The sequence below is a fragment of the Myotis yumanensis genome, unplaced genomic scaffold (genome assembly GCF_028538775.1).
Source record: "Myotis yumanensis isolate MYYU_CA2020_CCGP unplaced genomic scaffold, mMyoYum1.0.hap1 SCAF_4, whole genome shotgun sequence".
Classification (NCBI taxonomy): Eukaryota; Metazoa; Chordata; class Mammalia; order Chiroptera; family Vespertilionidae; genus Myotis; species Myotis yumanensis.
The window spans coordinates 87,179,633-87,201,488 of record NW_027223755.1 but is presented as its reverse complement, the minus strand read 5'-3'; the positions used below and the strand labels follow the sequence as shown (position 1 = coordinate 87,201,488).

Below are 21,856 nucleotides of genomic sequence, written 5' to 3'. Positions count from 1 at the left end.
TTTGAAAAAAATTCTTTAATCATCTAGAACAGTGATGGCGAACCTATGACACACGTGTCAGAGGTGACACGCGAACTCATTTTTTTGGTTGATTTTTCTCTGTTAAATGGCATTTAAATATATAAAATAAATACCAACAATATAAATCTTTGTTTTACTATGGTTGCAAATATCAAAAAATTTCCATATGTGACACGGCACCAGAATTAAGTTAGGGTTTAAAAATGCTGACACGCCAGGCTCTAAAGGTTCACCATCACTGATCTAGAATGTAGTGTATATCTACATTAGATGAGTCTGTAACCTAATTTTTGTACAAATCTATGTTTAATGAATATTTGTATTCTGGATATTACTTGTTTATACTTTCATGTTTTCTGCCTTCTGGGTTGTCTTTTTTTTACCTTATTGGTAGCAGGAGAATTTTATTTTATTTTAAAATCTTTATTGTTGAGAGTATTACAGATGTACAGTAAAACAGCTTGGGTGGGGTGGGGTCTCAGAGAATCACTAGGGCCAGGCGAAAAGTGTGAGCCAGGTTGATGGAAACTCAGAGATATGGTGTCTATCAGTTTTTTTGGTGAGGAAGGTCTCAGCATAGGACAGTGACATTTGCCAGCACTTTTGTCTGGAAGAAAGATGCCCCCCACCCCCACCATAACCCAGTTCTTGTCCTGATTATTCCCTGCAATTGCACCCCTCCACACAGATCCCGCCCAATCCCAGGCCTTCACCATCCCATTGTCTATTTTCATGGGTTATGATTCAATTGTTGATAGATATGTATTTATTGCATTTTATTGTTTGTTTTTTTCTTCTTAAAGAAGACCTTTTAACATTTCATGTAATACTGGTTTGGTGGTAATGAACTCCTTTAGCTTTTGCTTGTCTGTGATGCTCTTTATCTGACCTTTATTTCTAAATGATAGCTTTGCTGGGTAGAGTAATGTTGGTTGTAGGTCCTGCCTTTTCATCACTTTGAATATTTCTTGCCACCTTCTTATTTGGCCTGCAAAGTTTCTGTTGAGAAATGAGCCGACAGTCCTATGGGTGCCCTTCTGTAGGTAACTAACTGCGTTTCTCTTGCTACTTATAAGATTCTCTCTTTGCCTTTAACCTTTTGCATTTTAATTATATGAGTTTCTCTTGTTTGGTACTCTCTGTGCTCCCTGGACTTGTATTATCTGTTTCTTCCACCAGGTAAGGGAAGTTTTCTGTCATTATTTCTTCAAATAGGTTTTCAATTTCTTGCTCCCTCTCTTCTTCTTCTGGCACCCCTATGATGCAAATGTTGGTATGCTTGAAGTTGTCCCAGAGGCTCCTTACACTATCTTCATATTTTTGGATGCTTTTTTCTTTTTGCTGTTTGGGTGGGGGTTTTTTGCTTCCTCATATTCCAAATTGCTGATTTGATTCTTTGTGTCCTCTACTCTACTGTTGATTCCCTGTAAATTATTCTTCATTTCAGATAGTGTATACTTCATTTCTGACTGGTCCTTTTTTATGTCATTGATGTTCTAAGTTCCTTGATGTTGTCATTAAGTTCCTTGAAATGTTACTAAATTCCTTGAAGCTTGAGCATCCTTATAACTATTGTTTTAATCTCTGTATTTGGTAGTTTGCTTGTTTTCATTTCACTTAGTTCTTTTTCTGGAGATTTCTTCTGTTCTTTCGTTTGGCACATTTTTCTTTGTCTCCACATTTTGGTTGTTCCCTGTGTTTATTTCGATGTATTAGGTAGAGCTGCTGTGTCTCCTGGAATTGGTAGAGTGGCCTTGTGTAGTAGGTGTCCTGTACGGCCTCCCTAGTGGCTCAGCCTCCCCAGTCACCTGAGCTGGGCACTCTAGGTGTGTACTCTCCCACTGTAGTTGACCCTTGCTTGCTGTTGGCCTCACTGGGAGGGATTGACCCCCAGGCCAGTTGGCTGTGTGGACCAGCAGCTACTACAATGGGAGAATTGCTGTGCAGGAGACACCCCTATGGAGCAGGACTTGCTTCAGTGGGGCTTTGGTGCTCTGCAAGCCTGCCTCTTGAGCATGTGTTGGTAGTGGATGTGGTAGGGTTGTAATCAGGTGTGCTCTGAAGCTGACCATGGGGTGCACTGGCTTTGGGGCCTCCTGGAGGTTGTAAAGTCAGCTATTGCCTGAGCCCTGCCTGGGGCCACCTGGCATGAGCTACAGAGTGATCTGCAGATGGCTACTGCTTGTGTGGCGTTTGGAGGTGCCCAGGAGAGGCCAAGGCAGGCTGCTACTAGGCCTGGGGCCTCTTATTGAGAGTTATATGACATGCTGAGGCCAGCTGCTACTTGTTTGAGAGATTTTTAAAAAGTCTGAAGCCTGAGCCAGGACAAGCTGTTCATATGGAAAGACCACTGCAAACAGCTTGGGTGGGGTGAGGTCTCAGGGAGTCACTAAGGCCAGGTGAACAGTGTGAGACAGGTTGATGGAAACTTGGATATGGCACCTGTCAGTCGGTTCTTTGTCACGGGAGGTCTCAGCATAGGACAGTGACGTTTGCCAGCACTTTTGTCTGGGAGAAAGCTGCCCCCAAGTTCTTATCCTGATGCCAGACAAGGTGGTTACTCCCCCTATGTCCCTGGATCCTTTTAAGCTGCTGCCCTAGCACTGGAGTTCGGAGGGAGTGAGTCCAAGGAAGTCCATGCTTCAGCCCTTTAAGTGGAACACCTTGGACTTCCGCAGCCTCTGTGTCCATTCAGCTACAATTCTTGCTGGTTTTTACAGCCTGAACTTAGGGAGATCTCTCTTCCTGACATTGGCATCCTGGGCTGGTGGTTTTAGTGTGGGGCTGGGACCACACTTGCTCTTCACAGGAAACCTACTCAGCCAAGGTATCCTTCCCTTAAAAAACGCCACATGTGGATTTTGGACCAGCCTGTTCCGTGCCTCCACCCCTCCTACCAGTCTCAGTGTGGTTACTTCTTTAATTCTCTAGGTGTAGGGCTTCCATTCAGCCAGATTTCAGGCAGTTCTAAATGATGGTTGTTCTGTGGTTAGTTGTATTTTATAATGTGGTTGTGGGAGGATGTTAGTGCCTGTTTAACTATGCCCCCATCTTGACTGAGTAAGAGGATTTTAGATACATTAGTTAATTCTTTGTTATATGTGTTATACATATTTTCTCCTAGTATCTCACTTTTCTTTTAATTTTTATCTTTATTCATATAGGTTAAACTTAAAAAAACACATTAAAGTCTTTTTTTATTTTTCTTTTTTTTTTTTTTAATTAAATCTTTATTGTTCAGATTATTACATTTGTTCCTCTTTTTTCCCCCCATAACTCCCCTCCTTCCAGCTCCCACCCCACCCTCCACCCTCACTCCCCACCCACTGTGTTCATCCATAGGTGCATGATTTTTGTCCAGTCACTTCCCGCATCTCCCACACCCCGTTTCCCCCCAAGAATAGTCAGTCTATTCCCTTTCTATGTCCCTGATTCTATTATAATCACCAGTTCATTCTGTACATCAGGTTATTTATTCACTTGATTCTTAGATTCATTTGTTGATAGATGCATGTTTGTTGTTCATAATTTGTATCTTTACCTTTTTCTTCTTCTTCCTCTTCTTAAAGGATACCTTTCAGCATTTCATATAATACTGGTTTGGCGGTGATGAACTCCTTTAGCTTTTCCTTATCTGTGAAGCTCTTTATCTGACCTTCAATTCTGAATGATAGCTTTGTTGGATAAAGTAATCTTGGTTGTAGGTTCTTGGTATTCAGCACTTTGAATATTTCTTGCCATTCCCTTCTGGCCTGCAAAGTTTCTGTTGAGAAATCAGCTGACAGTCGTATGGGTATTCCCTTGTAGGTAATTGAGCCTCTTTCTCTTGCTGCTTTTAAGATTTTCTCTTTGTCTTTTGCTCTTGGCATTTTAATGATGATGTGTCTTGGTGTGGTCCTCTTTGGATTCCTTTTGTTTGGGGTTCTCTGCGCTTCTTGGACCTGTAAGTCCATTTCTTTCTCCAGGTGGGGGAAGTTTTCTGCCATTATTTCTTGAAATAGGTTTTCAATATCTTGCTGTCTCTCATCTTCTGGCACTCCAATGACTCTGATATTAGTCCGCTTAAAGCTGTCCCAGAGGCTCCTTACACTATCTTCACACTTTCGGATTCTTTTTTCATTTTGCTTTTCCAATTGGGTGTTTTTTGTCGAATCTTTTGCTTGATTATTGTGCTCCTCTGGTCTGCTATTGGGTATAATATTCTTTATTTCAGTCCGTGTATGCTTACTTTCTAATTTCTTTATCGTAGCATCGAGGGTCTCATTAGTTTTCGTGAGGTTCTGCACAAATTTATGGCAAGCCCTCAAAATTGCGATTCTTAGCTCCATATCCTCCATTTCTGTCATGTTTTTTTGTCTCCGCATCTTTTATGCTTTCTTGGTGCACCCCCTTGTGGTCTCTGTGCGCAGTCTTGTTCTAGCCAAGCCTTAATTGTTGTAGTTAACACTAGAGGGGTTTGACCACCAGGCTGACTGGCTATAGGAATCAGCTGTATGGAAAACGTCTGCCTTCTGGGGAGGCGCTAATCCAGCCTTTGCCTGAGGCGATCGGCAAATGGCTGTGCGCAGGGTTTGGGCGGGGCGGGATCAACAGGGCGGGCGGATGGAGCAGTTATGGCCACGCTCAGTCCCGTTCCCAGAGGCTCTGCTTCTCAGAACCCCGGCAGCCGCTGCAAACTTCGGAGAGAAAGCTGCCCTCAGGTTCCAACTGATGCCGGATGATCCCGCTTCTCCCGTTTGAGTCTGGGTCCCTAGAGACTCGCCCGGATCTGGAGCCCAGAGTCTGAGACTCACTCCCGACAGAAAACGACAACCGCGCCCTCAGCCACCAGCCCGCTTTGCGCGCGCACCTCGGTACCTTTGTATTTTCCACACTGCGCCGCCTCTGAGCCTCGATTTGCTGTTCTCTTTCCTTCTAGTTGTAGAGTCTCTCTTCAGCCAGCCTTCCTGTGGTTCTGGGTGATGTCCGTTCAGTCTTTTAGTTGTATTTTTGAAATGGTTGTTTGCGGCAGCGGTCTCCGGTGTTTACCTACGCCGCCATCTTGGTCTCCCCTTTTTTTATTTTTCAATTATAGTTGACATAAAATAGTATATTAGTGTCACGTGTGCAACAGTGATTAGACATTGTATATCTTACTAAGTGATCATCTGGATAAACTTTGTATCCACCTGACACCATACATAGTTATGAGAATAGCATTGACTATGTTGCCTGTGCTGTACTTTATATCTCTGTGATTATTCTGTAACAACAGTTTGTACTTTTTAATCCTCTTACCTTTTCCACCCATTTCCTCAAACCCCCTCCCATCTGGCAACTGTCAAATGTTCTCTGCATCCATGAGTCTGTTTCTGTTCTGCTTCATCCTTTTGTTGTTGTTTTTTTAGATTGAATTGTTGATAGATATGCATTTATAGATATGCATTTACTGCCATCTTGTTAATCTTTTTTTTTCTTCTTTTTAAAGAAGGCCCTTTAACATTTCATGTAATACTGGTTTGGTGATGATGAACTCCTTTAGCTTTTTCTTGTGTGGGAAGCTTTTTTTTTTTTTTTGACTTGGAAATTTTACTTTACAAACATTGTGCTATAAACAAAGATGTAATTCTACCCCTTTTAAATATTATAATCCATAATTTCTCGAAAAAAACAGAACACATTTATATAGTTTTAATCTTTCTGCATAAAACTGTACTATGGGTCCTAGCTGGTTTGGCTCAATGGATAGAGCATTGGCCTGTAGACTGAGGGTTCCCGGGTTTGATTCTGGCCAAGGGCACATGCCTGGGTTGTGGGCTCAATCCCCAGTGGGGGGCATGCAGGAGGCAGCCAATCAATGATTCTCTCTCATCATTGATGTTTCTCTCTCCGCCTCTCCTTTCCTCTCTAAAATCAATAAAATATATTTTAAAAAAAACCAACTGTATTATGGGATGAGTAAAATACAGAATGATCTAAGACAGTGGTCGGCAAACTGCGGCTCACGAGCCACATGCGGCTCTTTGGCCCCTTGAGTGTGGCTCTCCCACAAAATACCACGTGCGGGTGCACACGTACAGTGCGATTGAAACTTCGTGGCCCATGTGCAGAAGTCGGTATTTTGTGGAAGAGCCACACCCAAGGGGCCAAAGAGCTGCATACGGCTCGCGAGCCGCAGTTTGCCGACCACTGGTCTAAGACATAAAAACAAGACAAAACAAAACTTACCCAGCATGAATGCCCTAGTGACAAATGGAAATAAAATTAAGACTCACACTCCTGCCAGAACCGGTTTGGCTCAGTGGATAGAGCTTCAGCCCTGCGGACTCAAGGGTCCCAGGTTCGATTCCGGTCAAGGGCATGTACCTTGGTTGCGGGCACATCCCCAGTGAGGAGTGTGCAGGAGGCGGCTGATCGATGTTTCTCTCTCATCGATGTTTCTGACTCTATCCCTCTCCCTTCCTCTCTGTAGAAAATCAATAAAACATATTTAAAAAAAAAAAAAGACTCACACTCCTTAATGTAGTACTCCAAGAAATGGAAACGTGATACTTGTGGGACAGGTAAATGCTTCACAATAAAGTCTTACCTTGATAAGTCTTATTACATAGTATAGTTTATAATTGTGATTGTTTAGGATTGTTCTTAGAGGCTAATGTTTATGCTGATTTCAAAAAATAAGTCATGGTAAAAGGGTATAGACTTTTTTACCAATGAAAATATGTAGATACTGATCTGGTCTTATTATTTACTAAAATAGTAAATGCATGAAAATAATTTAAAACAAAAACACAATTGCCATGTGACTATCTGACTTACAAAATTATAAATCTTCCTAAAGTCAGACTGTATTGCTCCTTGATAGTTACTATAAATTTGAATTTTTCATAGCCAAGACAATATAGACAAAATATTTAATCAAGGAGTTCAAAATAAATTCATCCCAATTACCTATTTATCACTTTATATGTAGTAATTACTTTTTTAAATCCTTTAAGTTTTATCTAGGAGGATAATCACTTTCCGAGAAACATAACTAAGTCACAAGGAACTTCAAAAGTTAAAAAAAAATCATCCCTGCCCTGACTGGTTTGACTCAGTGGATAGAGCATTGGCCTGCAGACTGAGGGGCCCCAGGTTCAATTCCAATCAAGGGCACCAGAAAAAAAATTAAATAAATAAGTAAATAAATAAATAAAAATCATCCCTGAGAAGTGAGAGAAAAAGCTCTAAAAACACAGAAGTGACAGTCCTGCACCCTTTGAACAATCTTTACCATAGCACAAACTTTTATTAACAGTCAGCAATCAAATGTATTCCAATCCTGGATAATTGCTGCCTCTGGTGATCTGATCTTTTTATAATGAAACTATAAGTGCAACATTTTTTTAATATATATTTTATTGATTTTTTACAGAGAGGAAGGGAGAGAGATAGAGTTAGAAACATCGATGAGAGAGAAACATCAATCAGCTGCCTCCTGCCCATCTCCCACTGGGAATGTGCCCACAACCAAGGTACATGCCCTTGACCGGAATCGAACCTGGGACCTTTCAGTCCGCAGGCCAACGCTCTATCCACTGAGCCAAACCGGTTTCGGCGGGTGCAACATTTTTAAGAATCAGATAAATAGGGACTCTGGTTTTATTATCATATTTACATTTTTGTCAAGTCCAGGGACAGCCAGCTAAGATATGTATATTCCAATAAAGATCAAAGTGATAACTTCTGCTGGCAGCTCTTCTGAGTCTCCATTTCCTCCATTGACCTTTACCTAAATAGTAAAAGAAATACAATTGCAACTGAGTTTACTATTATCAATGGCACTCATTACGGTTCTTACAGATCGAATAAGGTTCATTAGCTGATATTTAATTCTTGGCTCCTCTCCAAACCCGCAATTCCCTGGTCTGTTCCCCAGCCAGTGTTCTTGAGGAAACGCTCCTCCTGCAGCTGGCGATGGTGTTGACGCAGAGCAGGGCCACCTGCAGCAGCGAGTACAGGGTGAAGGCCATAGTCACCAGGAACCACCCCAAGGCCTAGCAGATTCCTCTGAAGCCGCCTCAGGGAACGTGGGCGGTGTGTGGGAAGCTCTTTATCTGTCCTACTATTCTAAATGATAACTTTGCTGGGTAGAGTAATATTGGTTGTAGGTCCTTGCTTTTCATCACTTTGAATAGTTTTTTAAAAATACGTTTTTATTAATTTCAGAGAGGGAGGGGCAGAGAGAGAGAGAGAGAGAAATAACAGTGATGAGAGAGAATCATTGATTGGCTGCCTTCAGCATGTTCCTCCCCACCCGCACTCCCCAATGGGGATCGAGCCTGCAACCCAGGCATGTGCCCTGACCGGAACTCAAACCAAGACCTGGTTCATGGGTTGATGCTCAATCACTGAGCCATTCTGGTCGTGCTCATCGTTTTGAATATTTCTTGCCACACCCTTCTGGCCTGCAAAGTTTCTGTTGAGAAATCAGCTGACAGTCTTATGGGAGTTTCCTAGTAGGTAACTGTTTTTTTCTCTTGCTATTTATAAGAGTCTCTCTTTGTCTTTAACCTTTTGCATTTTAATTATGATGGGCCTCTTTGGGTTTCTCTTGTTTGGGACTCTGTACTTCTTGGGCTTATATGTCAATTTCTTTCACTAGGTAAGGGAAGTTTTCTGTCATTATTTCTTCAAATAGATTTTTAGTTTTTCTTTCTCTCTTCTCCTTGTACCCACATGATTCGAATGTTGTATGCTTGAAGTTGTCTCAGAGGCCTCTTACACTATCTTTATATTTTTGGATACTTTTTTCATTTTGCAGTTCTGGTTGGGTGTTTTTGCTTCCTTATATTCCAAATTGCCAATTTGATTCTTAGCTTCATCTACTCTACTGTTAATTCCTTATAAATTATTCTTAATTTCAATTAGTGTAACCTTCATTCTGACTGATTTTTTATGTTGTTGAAGTTCTCACTAAGTTCCTTGAGCATCCTTATAGCAATTGTTTTAAATTCTGTATCTGGTAGTTTGTGTGCTTCCATTTCATTTAGTTTTTTTCCTGGAAATTTCTCCTGTTCTTTACTTTGAGACCTGTTTCTTTGCCTCCACATTTCTGTGCTTCTATGTATTAGGTAGTGCTGCTGTTTCCCAGTCTAGGTAGAGTGGCCGTATGTAGTAGGTCTCTTGTATGACCCAGTGGTACATTCTCCCCAGTCACCTAAGCTGGGCACTCCTGGTGTACTCCTGTGTGAGCTGTGTGCCCTGTCCTGTTGTAGTTAAGCTTTAATTGCTGGTGGTGTCACTGTGAGGGATTGTCCCCCAGGCTAATTGGTTTCGAGAACCTGCTGCGACTACAGCACAGGAGTTGCTGTATAGGGACTGACCCTACGGAGTAGGACTTTCTTCAGTGGGGCTTTGGTGCTCACTGAGCCCACCTGTTGAGTGTGTTGCTCTTGTAGGTGTTAGGGTTGTGATCAAGCATGGTCTGAAGCTGTGCTGGTTCTGGGGCCTCCTGGGAGTTGCAAGGTCAGCCACCACCTGTGCCTTGCCTGGGGCTACTGGACTTGAGCTACAGAGGTATCTGCAGATGGCTATTTCTTGTGCTGGGTTTGGAGGTGCCCAGGAGAGGCCATGCTACGAACCAAGTCTGGCTGCTGCTAGTGTCAGGCCTGGAGTCACTTAGCAAGAGGTATGGGGTATACAGAGGCCAAATACTGCTTATTTGAGAGATTTTAGGAAAATTCAAGGCATGAGGTGAGAGAGGTCATTTGGATGGAAAAGCTACTGAAAACAGCTTGGGTGGGCCCCCATGTTGGGTGGGGCAGTCTCAGGGAATCACCAGGGTGGTACGAACAGTGTGAGCCAGGTTGATGGAGACTCAGATATGGAGCCTGCCTGCCGGCAGGGATAGGATCTCAGGAAAGGAATAATGGCCTCTGCCAGCACTTTTTCTGGCTTAAAGCTGTGCCCCCAGCTCTCTGATGGCAGACAATTCAGTTTCTCCCCATATGTGTCTAGTTCCTTTCAGGCTGCTGAGCCAGTGCTGGAGCTCCAACGGAGTGAGTCTTAAGTCCTTGCACGAGCCCTTTAAGAAGAACTGACTGGGACGCCAGCAGCCCTCAGTCTCAGCCAGAATTCCTGCTGGTTTTTATAGTCAGAAGTTATGGGGACTGCCGAAACCGGTTTGGCTCAGTGGATAGAGCGTCGGTCTGCGGACTGAAGGGTCCCAGGTTCGATTCCGGTCAAGGGCATGTACCTTGGTTGTGGGCACATCCCCAGGAGGAGATGTGCAGGAGGCAGCTGATTGATGTTTCTCTCTCATCGATGTTTCTAACTCTCTATCTCTCTCCCTTCCTCTCTGTAAAAAATCAATAAAATATATTAAAAAAAAAAAAAAAAAAAAAAAGAAGTTATGGGGACTTCTCTTACTGGTTCTAGATCTCCGGGCTGGGAGGCCTGGTATGGAGCTGGGCACTCTTGCTTCTTTCTCAGCGGGGACCTCCACAGCCAAGATATCGCTCTCAATTTTAAACTGCCACACGTAGGTGTGGGACCAGCTGGTTTCTGTCTCTGACTCTACCAGTCTTGATGTGGCTTCTTTAAATCCCTAGTTGTAGGACTTCCATTCAGTTAGATTTCAGGTGGCTCTGAATAATGGTTCTGTAGTTGCAATTTTGATGTGCTTATGAGAAGACTCCAGTACCTTACTTATCTACACCACCATTTTGACCCCATATAGTTTAAACATTATGTGGTTCTATCTTTGATTTATTTGTAGCTTTTGGGTGTGTGTGTGTGAGTGTGTGTGTGTGTGTTTAATCTTGTGCAAAACATACCGTTGTTTTAAAGGTATTAAAATTTGTTTTCATATCTCTTTTAATTTGTGTGGGATTTACTTTTGTATCTAGTGTGAGGTAGGGATCTTGTTTTTTTTTTTCTAAATTGATAGGTTTTTGCCTATTTCCATTTATTGACTTGGCCATATTTGAAATGCCATAAGCATTTCCTTATATACCTAGGGCCTCTTGCTGGATTATCAGTTCTGTTCCACTGATAATTGTTTATGTTTCCATACAATTCCATGACCACCGTCTCCTCCCCTGTGGCTTTATATAGTAAGTTTGATATCGGATAGGGCAAATATTCTCATTTTCAAAAATTCCCTGGCTATTTTCATGTATTTACTGTTTCAGGAGAATTTTAAAATTTATTTTAATGAGTTCTGAAAAAACCCCATGAGATTTTCATTAGAATTGTACTGAATTTATAAATGAATTTTGGAAGGAGTTACTCTTCACCTAAATCTTCCCATTAAGGAACAAAAATCTTGTATATTTCTATTTATTTTGGAGTTGCTAATCTGATGCGATTTTAATCTGTATGCCCATTGTGGTTTTATTTTGCATGTGATTTATGTAGTGCTAGAAATTGAGAAATTTTATGATGGTATTTCAGTTGGGGATCCGAGGAATATTAGAAGTCTCTTCAGTCAACAGCCACGTATTTTCAATTCTGTAGAGTCCCTGAGAGAGAGATTTGTATTTAAAATTGTACTGACAAATGAAAACCCCAAATGCTTTGCATTTTATTCTTAATTAGGTGTTGGGTACCAAACTCTTTTAAGATGAAGGCTAGAATGAGCCCAGTTGCTCATGTGGAGATGGTCTTTTTAAAATGTAGTGAAGCTTAATTTGTTTCAAACTGTAACAGGCTATGAGATGGGACCCCTACACCTCCCCAATTCTCAAACAACTAGATCTTTCCTTGTGATGTGAACAACGCCTGCTCTAATTAATTTCTATCAGTGCTCAGGGCCATGTAACCAGAGAGAACCCATTTGCTCTGGCTGACTGCTGATCTGGCCTTGGCCACCTGCCTCAGGCCTTTTCTGTCCAAGTAGTAGGTTTGGCCCTGGCTCTCACTTGGAGAGGGAAAAGCCCTCTCTTGAAGGCTTCTCATACCATTTCAGTCACAGGAAAGGAGCAGAAAAGTGAGCCTGGGCCTGTGTGCTAACCTTTTAGTGATGATTCTGCCCAGTAGCACACAGATCCAATAAGTCTTCTCAAATCTGTCCTCTTCTGGGGTTTTGATTTCTCACTTCTCAAGACTACAAAAAGTTTCAGCCATTCTCAGAAGTATTCTCTCTTGGGTTGTTGCTTGTCTCAAATTAACCAGAAAGAGGTGGAGTAAAAACTGGCTTGTTGAGTATTGCACATAACCCATATTTTTTCTTAACTATGCATAACCCTGCAGTGAATAACTTATTGCTCATGAGACAATTCTTCCCTTGCTTAATGGTTCATGACAAGTTCTTAATTTTCCTCCTACCACTTTGTTCCTTCTCAGTTTTCTTTTTTTTTTTTTTTTAAATATATTTTATTGATTTTTTTACAGAGAGGAAGGGAGAGGAACAGAGAGTTAGAAACATCGATGAGAGAGAAACATCGACCAGCTGCCTCCTGCACACCTTCTACTGGGGATGTGCCCGCAACCAAGGTACATGCCCTTGACTGGAATCGAACCTGGGACCTTTCAGTCTGCAGGCCGATGCTCTATCCTCTGAGCCAAACCGGTTTGGCATCAGTTTTCTTTACTGGCTTATCCTCCTATACCTGCCCATTAAATGTTGATGATGTACTTGGAATCAGCCCTACACTTTTGACAGTCTTCTTTCCTAGTCACATTCACATTGATGGATTCACTTATGGATGAATTAAAAATTTATATTCAAGCCTGGATGTCTTTTAGCTCTAGTTCTGCGTATCTAATTGCCACCCGGACATTTCTATTTGGGTGTCTCAAAAGTACTATAAATTTAACATATCCAAGATGTTTTCTATCTCAAGTGAAAAGCATAATCACCCAAGCAATTGTGCAAGTCAGACACTTGGGAGTTGTCCTTGGTTGTTTCTTAACCCTCCCCTACCCCCACCAAATCCAACCAGTCACCAGTTCCAATAGATTTTTTTAACCTTTTTTGTTCTGATTTGTAACACACATACAGAAAAATTGAGCTTTGCATATGTGTGTGTGTGTGTGTGTGTACACACACACACACACACATTTTTTAAATTTTTGCTGAACTAATTACAAAGCATAACCCTTGCAACCAACATTCAGGTCATCAAATAGGTGATTGTCAAGACTCCAGAAAGCCCTCCTTAAATTCCCTTCTCCTTTTTAAAAGTAACCTGTGTCTTGAATTTTATGATAATTTACTTTCTTATTTTTCTACCTAAGGTTGCATCCAAATTTGTTAGTTTAATTTTGCCTGCTTTTTCAACTTTATATAAATGGAACCATGTAGTTTATATCCTTTACTCTGGCTCCTTTCACTCAACATTATTTTGTGAAATTTATTCATGTTTTATGGAGCTGTAGTTTGTCATTGCTGAATATTCTATTATATGAGTATATCAATTCATTCTTTTTTTTCAGATGGACATTTAACTTGTTTTCACTTTGCAGCAATTATGAATAATGCTACTCTGAACATTTTTGTGTATCTTCAGTTTTTGTTGGTAATGCCAGACTGTTTTCCAAAGTGGTTGCACTAGTTTAGATTCCTGCTAGCAATGTACTATAAAAATTCCTGTTTTTCTGCCTCATTGCCAAGCATTAGAATTGTCAATCTGTCAAATTTTATTAATCTCCTGATATATATATATATATATATATATATATATATATATATAATGGATTTTTATGTGTAATTGGGGTATATTTTTATATACAGTACAGTGCAAAAATCTTAAAATATATAGGTTGATGACTTTTTTACATATACATTACTGTTACCCAGATGAAGATAGAGAACATTGCCATCATCCCAGAAAGTTCACTCATACTTCTTTCTAATCAGAAATTGTTATTCTGGCATACTCTTTTGTTGTTGTTGTTAATCCTCACCTGAGGATATTTTTTCCATTGATTATTGATTTTTATTTTTATTTTTTAGAGTGGAAAGGAAGTTGGAAGGGAGGGAGGGAGAGTGAGAAAAACATCAGTGTGAGATAGAGATATCATTTGGTTGCCTCCACACACGCCCTGAGTGCCCCAGGAATGAACCTGCAACTCAGGTATGCCTTGACTGGGAATCAAACCTGCAATTCTTTGGTGCAAGGGCCAATGCTGTACCACTGGGCCACACCAGTCAGGGCTTGACATACTATTTTGACTTCCACCTCTATAAATTTGTTTTGCCTATTCTTGGACTTCTTGAAAATGGGCTCATAAGAACGTGTGCTCTTTTGTGTCTGGCTCTTTTTGCTCAGCATAATGGTTTTGTTTGTTTTTGCAGTGCATCCAAGTTATTGGTTTTATCAGTTATTCTTTTATTTAGTTTTTTAAAAATATATATATTTTATTGATTTTTTACAGAGAGGAAGGGAGAGAGATAGAGAGTCAGAAACATCGATGAGAGAGAAACATTGATCAGCTGCCTCCTGCACACTCCCCACTGGGGATGTGCCCGCAACTAAGGTATGTGCCCCCGACCGGAATCGAACCCGGGACCCCTCAGTCCGCAGGCCGACGCTCTATCCACTGAGCCAAACCTGTTTCGGCTATTTAGTTTTTAAAATATGTTATTTTTTTATTTTTTATTTTCCTTAGAGAGGAAGGGAGATGGAAACACTGATGAAGGAGGAACATCATTATTTGGCTGTCTCCTGCATGCACCCCCACTGGGGATTGAGCCGCAGCCAGGCATGTGCCTTGACCAGGAATTGAACCAGCAAGCTCCTGGTTCCTGGGTCTATGCTCAACCGCTGAGCCACACCGGCCTGGCAATTACTTTATCATTGCTTAGTTCCATTGTGTGGTTGTCATTTTCTTTTGAGTATTTCTAGGTTTTGGCTATTATGATTTAAGCTGCTATAAATAGTGTCATGCAAATATGTGTGTGTAGATATATATACATATACTAGTGGCCCGGTGCACGAAATTCGTGCATGGTGTGTGTGGGGGGGCGGTCCCTCAGCGCGGCCTGCGCCCTCTCGCAATCCGGGACAGCTGGCTCCTAACCACTCGCCTGCCTGCCTACCTGATCACCCCTAACCACTCTGCCTACCAGCCTGATCACCCCCAACTGCCCCCCCCCACCGGCCTGATCACCCCCAACTGCCCCCCCGCCAGCCTGATCACCCCCCTACTGCCCCCCCCGCCGGGCTGATCACCCCCATCCCCCCCCCCCCGCGTGCCTTAAACTGACCCCCCCCCCCCCCCCCCCCCGCTGGCCTGCTCACCCCCAACTCCCCCCCCCCCCCCTCGGCCCCGCCACCATGGCTTTGTCCAGAAGGATGTGCGGCAGATCTCCCAGCCTAATTAGCATATTACCTTTTTATTAATATAGATGTGTGTGTGTGTGTGTGTGTGTGTGTGTACTCAGTTCTCTTGGGTGTATATTGAGGAGTGGTTTTTTAGGTCATAGGGTAGGCGTTTAATTTTATTTGTAACTACAGAACAATTTCCCAAAAATGGTTGTACTATTTAACATTCCTCTTTGTTTTTAATTTGCATTTCCTGTTTACTGGTGGTGTTGAGCTGCATGTCATATATTTATTAGCCTTTGAAAGGTTTATTAAAGTCTCATGAAAATCTTTTGCCCATTTTTCTACCTTGGTGCTCTGTCTTTGTCTTATTCATTTGTATTACAGACATCCTTTTCCACTGTGGCTTGCCTTGCCTTTCATTTTCTTGAATGTATCTTTTGATTAACAGAAATTCTTAATTTTAATGAAGGAAAATATGTCAAATCGTTTTCTTTATAATTAGAACATTTTGTATCCTGGTGATAAAGATATATCCTATGTGGAATTTTAATGGTGTGAGACGGGTCAATTTAATTGTTTTCTTATATGACTATCCAGTTATTTTGGCACCACCACTTATTGAAAAGACCATTCTCCTTTTCTCTGTAGAGTCACTTTAGTTATATATCAGCTGATTGTATATATGCAAGGATTTGTCTGGGCTCCCTGTTCCATTCTTCTGTTTGACCATCCATGTGCCAATGTGCCACTGTCTTAAATTCTCTATTTCAGTAGTTCTCCAGAGATCCTTTTAGAGGTTTTTTGAGGTCAAAACTATTTTCATACCAATAATAAGATGTTATTTGCCTTATTTACTCTCATTATTTCATGAGTGAGCAATAGGTTTTCCAGGGGCTGCATGATATGTGATACTGAAAGAGATTGACTCCAGAAGCAAATATGAGAATCCAGCTATCTACTATTAAGCCAGATATTAAAAAGATTTACAAAAGTGTAAAATAGTTCTTCTCTTCTAACTACATTTTTTTTAATTAAAATATATTTTATTGATTTTTGCAGAGAGGAAGGGAGAGAGACAGAGAGTTAGAAACATCGATGAGAGAGAAGCATCGATCAGCTGCCTCCTTCACATCCCCGACTGGGGGTGTGCCTGCAACCAAGGTACATGCCCTTGACCGGAATCGAACCCGGGACCCTTCAGTCCCCAGGCCGATGCTCTATCCAGTGAGCCAAACCAGTCAGGCCTAACTACATTTTTTTATTTGAAAAATAGTTTTTTATAAGAAATGTTGTTTCTATTAGTATGTAATGAGTTCCTTATTTTAAAATGAGTACATTTAGAAAAATTTTTCTGTTTTAGTTTGGAATGTGATAAATATAACAGATAAACTCACATAAACTAAAGCTCTTTAGAGTCTTAATAATTTGTCGGAGTTTGAGAATTACTCAAAACAAAAGTTTAAGAATTACTACTCTAGTTTTATAAATCTTGATGCCCACTAAATAAGTATTGGTTATTTTTTTACCCCCTGCACTTGCCTATACATTTTAGAATCAGCTTGTTGAGGTTCCACAAGAATACGCTATTAGGATTTTGATGGGAATTGCATTGAAAAAGTTTAGGGGATAATTGAAATCTTTGTACAAGCGAGTCTCCCAATTTATGAACATTATCTCTTCATGTGTTTTGGTCTTCTTTAATTTTTTTCTCAATAATGTTTTATAGATTTCTAAATAGAGGTTTTCTACATCTTTTCAGCAGAGTTTTTAAAGAAAAAATAAAGGTCTACATAGAAAAAAATTTAACAAGAAACTGAAAGATATCTTTGAAAAATATTGTGAAATTTTACCAAGGGACATAAAAGAATTGAATAAATGCTGTAACATAATTTATTCTTGGATAGGGTAACTCACATTGGGAAGATAGCAGTGTCCCCTCTAAATTGCCATATTTGGTATTATTAGATAAACTTTTGCATTTTATAAAGTCTAAAATTCTGATATGCCATAAAATTTATGGCATCTTCCAATCACTTCTGGCCATGTGGTAGTTGTGAAGAAATTTTAGGGACATAACCAATTTATTTTACTTATTTTCCTTTCATCATAAGTGTAACTCATGTGTCTTTATATATGATATAAAGACAAACTAGTATTTTAGTCAAAAAAAGAGCTCCTTCAATAGGCATAAAATAAAAATCCTCAGTCATAAGGCAGCATTATGTCATAGTATGGCAATGTCTTTTTTAGCACTATGTAAAATAATTACTGTATACATTTACATTAAAGGTATCTTGAAATTGATAAAATGTAATCTGTAAATCAGTGTAATCCCAATTAATTTCTCAACAGGCTTTTAAAAACTCAATTCCAACATTTATATAAAAGAACAAAAGTAGAATTTTTAATAAAAATTCTTTGAAAATTAATATTCATGAAGGGAGATTAGTACTATTAAGTCTGTATTAAAGCCAAAGTAATTAAGAGCACCAGAGTAGACAAGGTACCACTGGAACAGAGTTGAGTGTATTGAAGTAGCCTCATTTATAGAAATGTTGTTTGTGATAAAGATAAAAATAATTCTTTAATAAATAGTACTGGGTCAACTGGGTAGCCATTTGGGAAAAAAGAAAGATAGCTTGTTATCTCACTTAAAAAAAAATACAACTTTTATTGAGATGCAGTTCACAGGAAAGTACACATATTTTGAGGATCCAATTCAATAAATTATGTATATATATCCACAAAGTATCCACCACAAAGGTCAAGATATAGATTATATCCATCACCCCCAAATTACTCCTATCCTCTTCCTAGTCAATACCTTCTCCTCCAATGGTAACCACTTTTCTGATCTCTATCTATGGATGAGTTTTACCTGTTTTTTGTTTGTTTTTAATCCTTGACCAAGGATTGTTTGTTTTGTTTTGTTTGTTTTTTCCCCTTGATTTTTAGAGAGTGGAAGGGAGGGAGAAGGGGTGGGGGAGTTTGAGAAGTTGAGAGACAGAGAGGGGGAGAGAGAGACATCAACATCAATGGACATGAAAGAGACACACTGATTGGTTGCTGCAACTGAAGTACATGCTCTTGACTGGGAATCGAACCTGAGACCCTTTGGTCCACTGGCCGATGCTCTAACCCCAAGCTGTACGTTACATCCCTGCAAACATTTATAACTGGCAATTTGAACATCTTAATACCTTTCCCTTTTCTACCTGCCCAACCCCCTTCTCTCTGGCAACCATCAAAATGTTTTCTAGCCCTAGGCAGTTTGGCTCAGTGTATAGTGTTGTCCTGTGGGCCAAAGGGTCCCAGGTTGAACTCTAGTCAAGGGCATGTACCTTGGTTGTAGGTTCCTCCCTGACCAGGCCCTGGTTGGGCTCGTGCAAGAGGCAACCAATTAGTGTGTTTCTCTTACATGGATGTTTCTCTTTGTCTTTCCCTCTCCCACTTTCCCTAAAAATCAATGGAAAAATATCCTTGGGTGAGGATTAACAACCAAAAATAAATAAATAAAATAGATAAATGTTTTCTGTATCTATGAGTTCCTGTTTTGTTTGTTCATTTATTTTGTTTTTAGAATTTACATGTAAGTGAAATCACTTGGCATTTGTTTTTCTCTGACCCATTTCACTTAGCATAATACCCTCTGGATCCATCTATGTTGCAGGTAGCAAGATTTCATTCTTTTTTATGGTTGATTAATATTCCATTACATATATGTACCACATATTTTTTATCCATTTGTCTATCATTGGATACTTAGGTTGCTTTCATATCTTGGCCATTGTAAATAATGCTGAAGTGAACATAGGGATGCATATGGAATTTTGAGTTAGTGTTTCGGGTTTCTTCGGATAAATGCCCAGAAGTGGAATTGCTAGGTACTTCATTGTCCCTTTAAGTTATAGTCTTTGTTTTAAAGTCTGTTTTGTTTGATATAAGTATTGCTATTCCAGCTATTTTGTTTCCATTTTCATGAAATATCTTTTTCCATCCCTTTACTTGCAATCTATTTGTTTTCTTTTAAAGTGGATCTCTCATATGCAGCATATGTATGGGTCTTTTTTTTATTCCTTCAGTCACACTATGTATTGGGATTGGAGTATTCATTTAAAGTAATTATTGATAGGTATGTAGTTATTGCCATTTTATTTTTACTTTTGATCTTTTTCTTTTTAAAGAAGTCCCTTTAACATTTCTTACAATACTGGTTTTGTGGTCATGAACTACTTTAGCATTTTCTTGTGTGGAAAGCTCTTTACCCTTCGATTCTAAATGATAACTTTGCTGGTACAGTAATCTTGGTTACAGGTCCTTTCTTTTATCACTTTGAATGTTTCATGCCAGTCCCTTCTAGCCTGTAAAGTTTCTGTTGAGAAATCAGCTGATAGTTTTATGGAAATTCCCTTGTAGGTAACTAATTGCTTTCCTTTTGCTGCTTATAAGATTCTCTCTTTGTCTTTAACTTTTTGCAGTTTAATTATGATGTGTCTTGATGTGGACCTCTTTGGGTTCATCTTGTTTGGGATTCTCTGTGCTTCCTGGGCTTGTATGTTTATAGATTTTTTTAAATTAAATCTTTATTGTTCGGATTATTACATTGATTACATTGGTTCCTCTTTTTTCCCACCATAACTCCCCTCCACCCAGTTCCCACCCCACCCTCCACCCTCACTCCCCACCCACTGTCCTCATCCATAGGTGCATGATTATTGTCCAATCTCTTCCCACACCCCCCACACCCCTTTCCCCTCAAGAATAGATAGTCCATTCCCTTTCTATGTCTCTGATTCTATTACAATCACCAGTTCATACTGTTCATCAGATTATTTATTCACTTGATTTTTAGATTCACTTGTTGATAGATGTGTATTTGTTGTTCATAATTTTTATCTTTACCTTTTTCTTCTTCTTCCTCTTCTTAAAGGATACCTTTCAGCATTTCATATAATACTGGTTTGGTGGTGATGAACTCCTTTAGCTTTTTCTTATCTGTGAAGCTCTTTATCTGACCTTCAATTCTGAATGATAGCTTTGCTGGATAAAGTAGTCTTGGTTGTAGGTTCTTGGTATTCATCACTTTGAATATTTCTTGCCACTCCCTTCTGGCCTGCAAAGTTTCTGTTGAGAAATCAGCTGACAGTCATATGGGTACTCCCTTGTAGGTAACTGATTTTCTTTCTCTTACTGCTTTTAGGATTCTCTCTTTGTCTTTTGCTCTTGGCATTTTAATTATGATGTTTCTTGGTATGGTCCTCTTTGGATTCCTTTTGTTTGGGGTTCTCTGTGCTTCCTGGACTTGCAAGTCTATTTCTTTCACCAGGCGGGGGAAGTTTTCTGTCATTATTTCTTCAAATAGGTTTTCAATATCTTGCTCTCTCTCTTCTTCTGGTACCCCTATAATTCGGATGTTGGTATGCTTGAAGCTGTCCCAGAGGCTCCTTACACTACCTTCATATTTTTGGATTCTTTTTTCATTTGCTTTTCTGGTTCGGTGTTTTTTGCTTCTTCGTATTTCAAATCTTTGACTTGATTCTTGCGATCCTCTAGTCTGCTGTTGGGAGTCTGTATAATATTCTTTATTTCAGTCAGTGTATGCTTAATTTCTAGTTGGTTCTTTATCACAACATCAAGGGTCTCACTAGATTTCTTGAAGACCTCACTACATTTATTGGCGATCTCACCTGTCTTTTTGAGGGTCTTACTAAATTTATCAGTGGCTTCTAGACAGTTCTTTCAAGACCATAAAAGTGTGGTTTTGAACTCTATATCCAGCAGTTTCCTTTCCTCCATTTCTGTCATTTGTGTCCTGTTTCTTTGTCTTGACATTTTTTATGCTTCGCTGTGTCGATAGAGTGGCTCTCTGGGCTAAGTGTCCTATAGGACCCAGTGGCTCAGCCTCCCCAATAACCTGAGGTAGACACTCTCGGTGCACCCCCTTGTGGGCTTTGTGCAGTCTTGTTGTAATTAAGCCTTGATTGTTGTAGTTATCATTGTGAGGAATTGACCTCCAGGCCAATTGGCTGTGAGAATCAGCTGTGTCTGCAGTGGGAGAACTTCTGTGCTGGAGACACCCCTCTGGGGCAAGACTTGCTTCAATGGGGCTTTGGTGCTCACTGAGTCTGCCCCCTGAGTGTGTCTTTTATGGTTTCATGGAGCTGCAAACTGGATGGTCCCACTCTGACCTCTGGGCTTCCTGGCTCCTGGATCTCTAGGGAGGTGCTAATTTAGCCTTTGCCTGGGGCTATCCAGCAAAAGCCTCCCTGCAGGGCTTGGGCGGGGCAGGTCCCACAGGATCAACAGGGCAGGGCTAGCAATTATGGCTGCTCTCAGTCTTGCCCCCAGAGGCTCTGTTTCTCAGTGTCCCGGTAATCGCTGCAAGCCCCTCGGAGAGAAAGCTGTCCTCAGGTTCCGACCGATGCCAGACAGTCCCGCTTCTCCCGTATGAGTCTGAGTCCCTAGAGACTCACCCGGAACTGGAGCTCAGAGCCTGAGATTCCCTCCCAATTGAAAACGACAACCGCGCCCTCAGCCGCCAGCCCGCTCCGCATGCACTCTGCACCTTAGTATTTTACTTCCGCACTGCGCCTCCTCTG

At 40.6% G+C, this 21,856-nt stretch overlaps 1 protein-coding gene and 1 pseudogene across 2 annotated transcripts in view; one reads left to right on the top strand and one right to left on the bottom strand.

Moving 5' to 3' along the window:
* VKORC1L1 (vitamin K epoxide reductase complex subunit 1 like 1) overlaps positions 1 to 21,856 on the top strand; it is a 75,343-nt gene that overhangs the window by 16,475 nt on the left and 37,012 nt on the right. The window lies entirely within an intron of this gene.
* Positions 7,771 to 8,015, bottom strand: LOC139008389 (immediate early response 3-interacting protein 1 pseudogene; annotated as a pseudogene).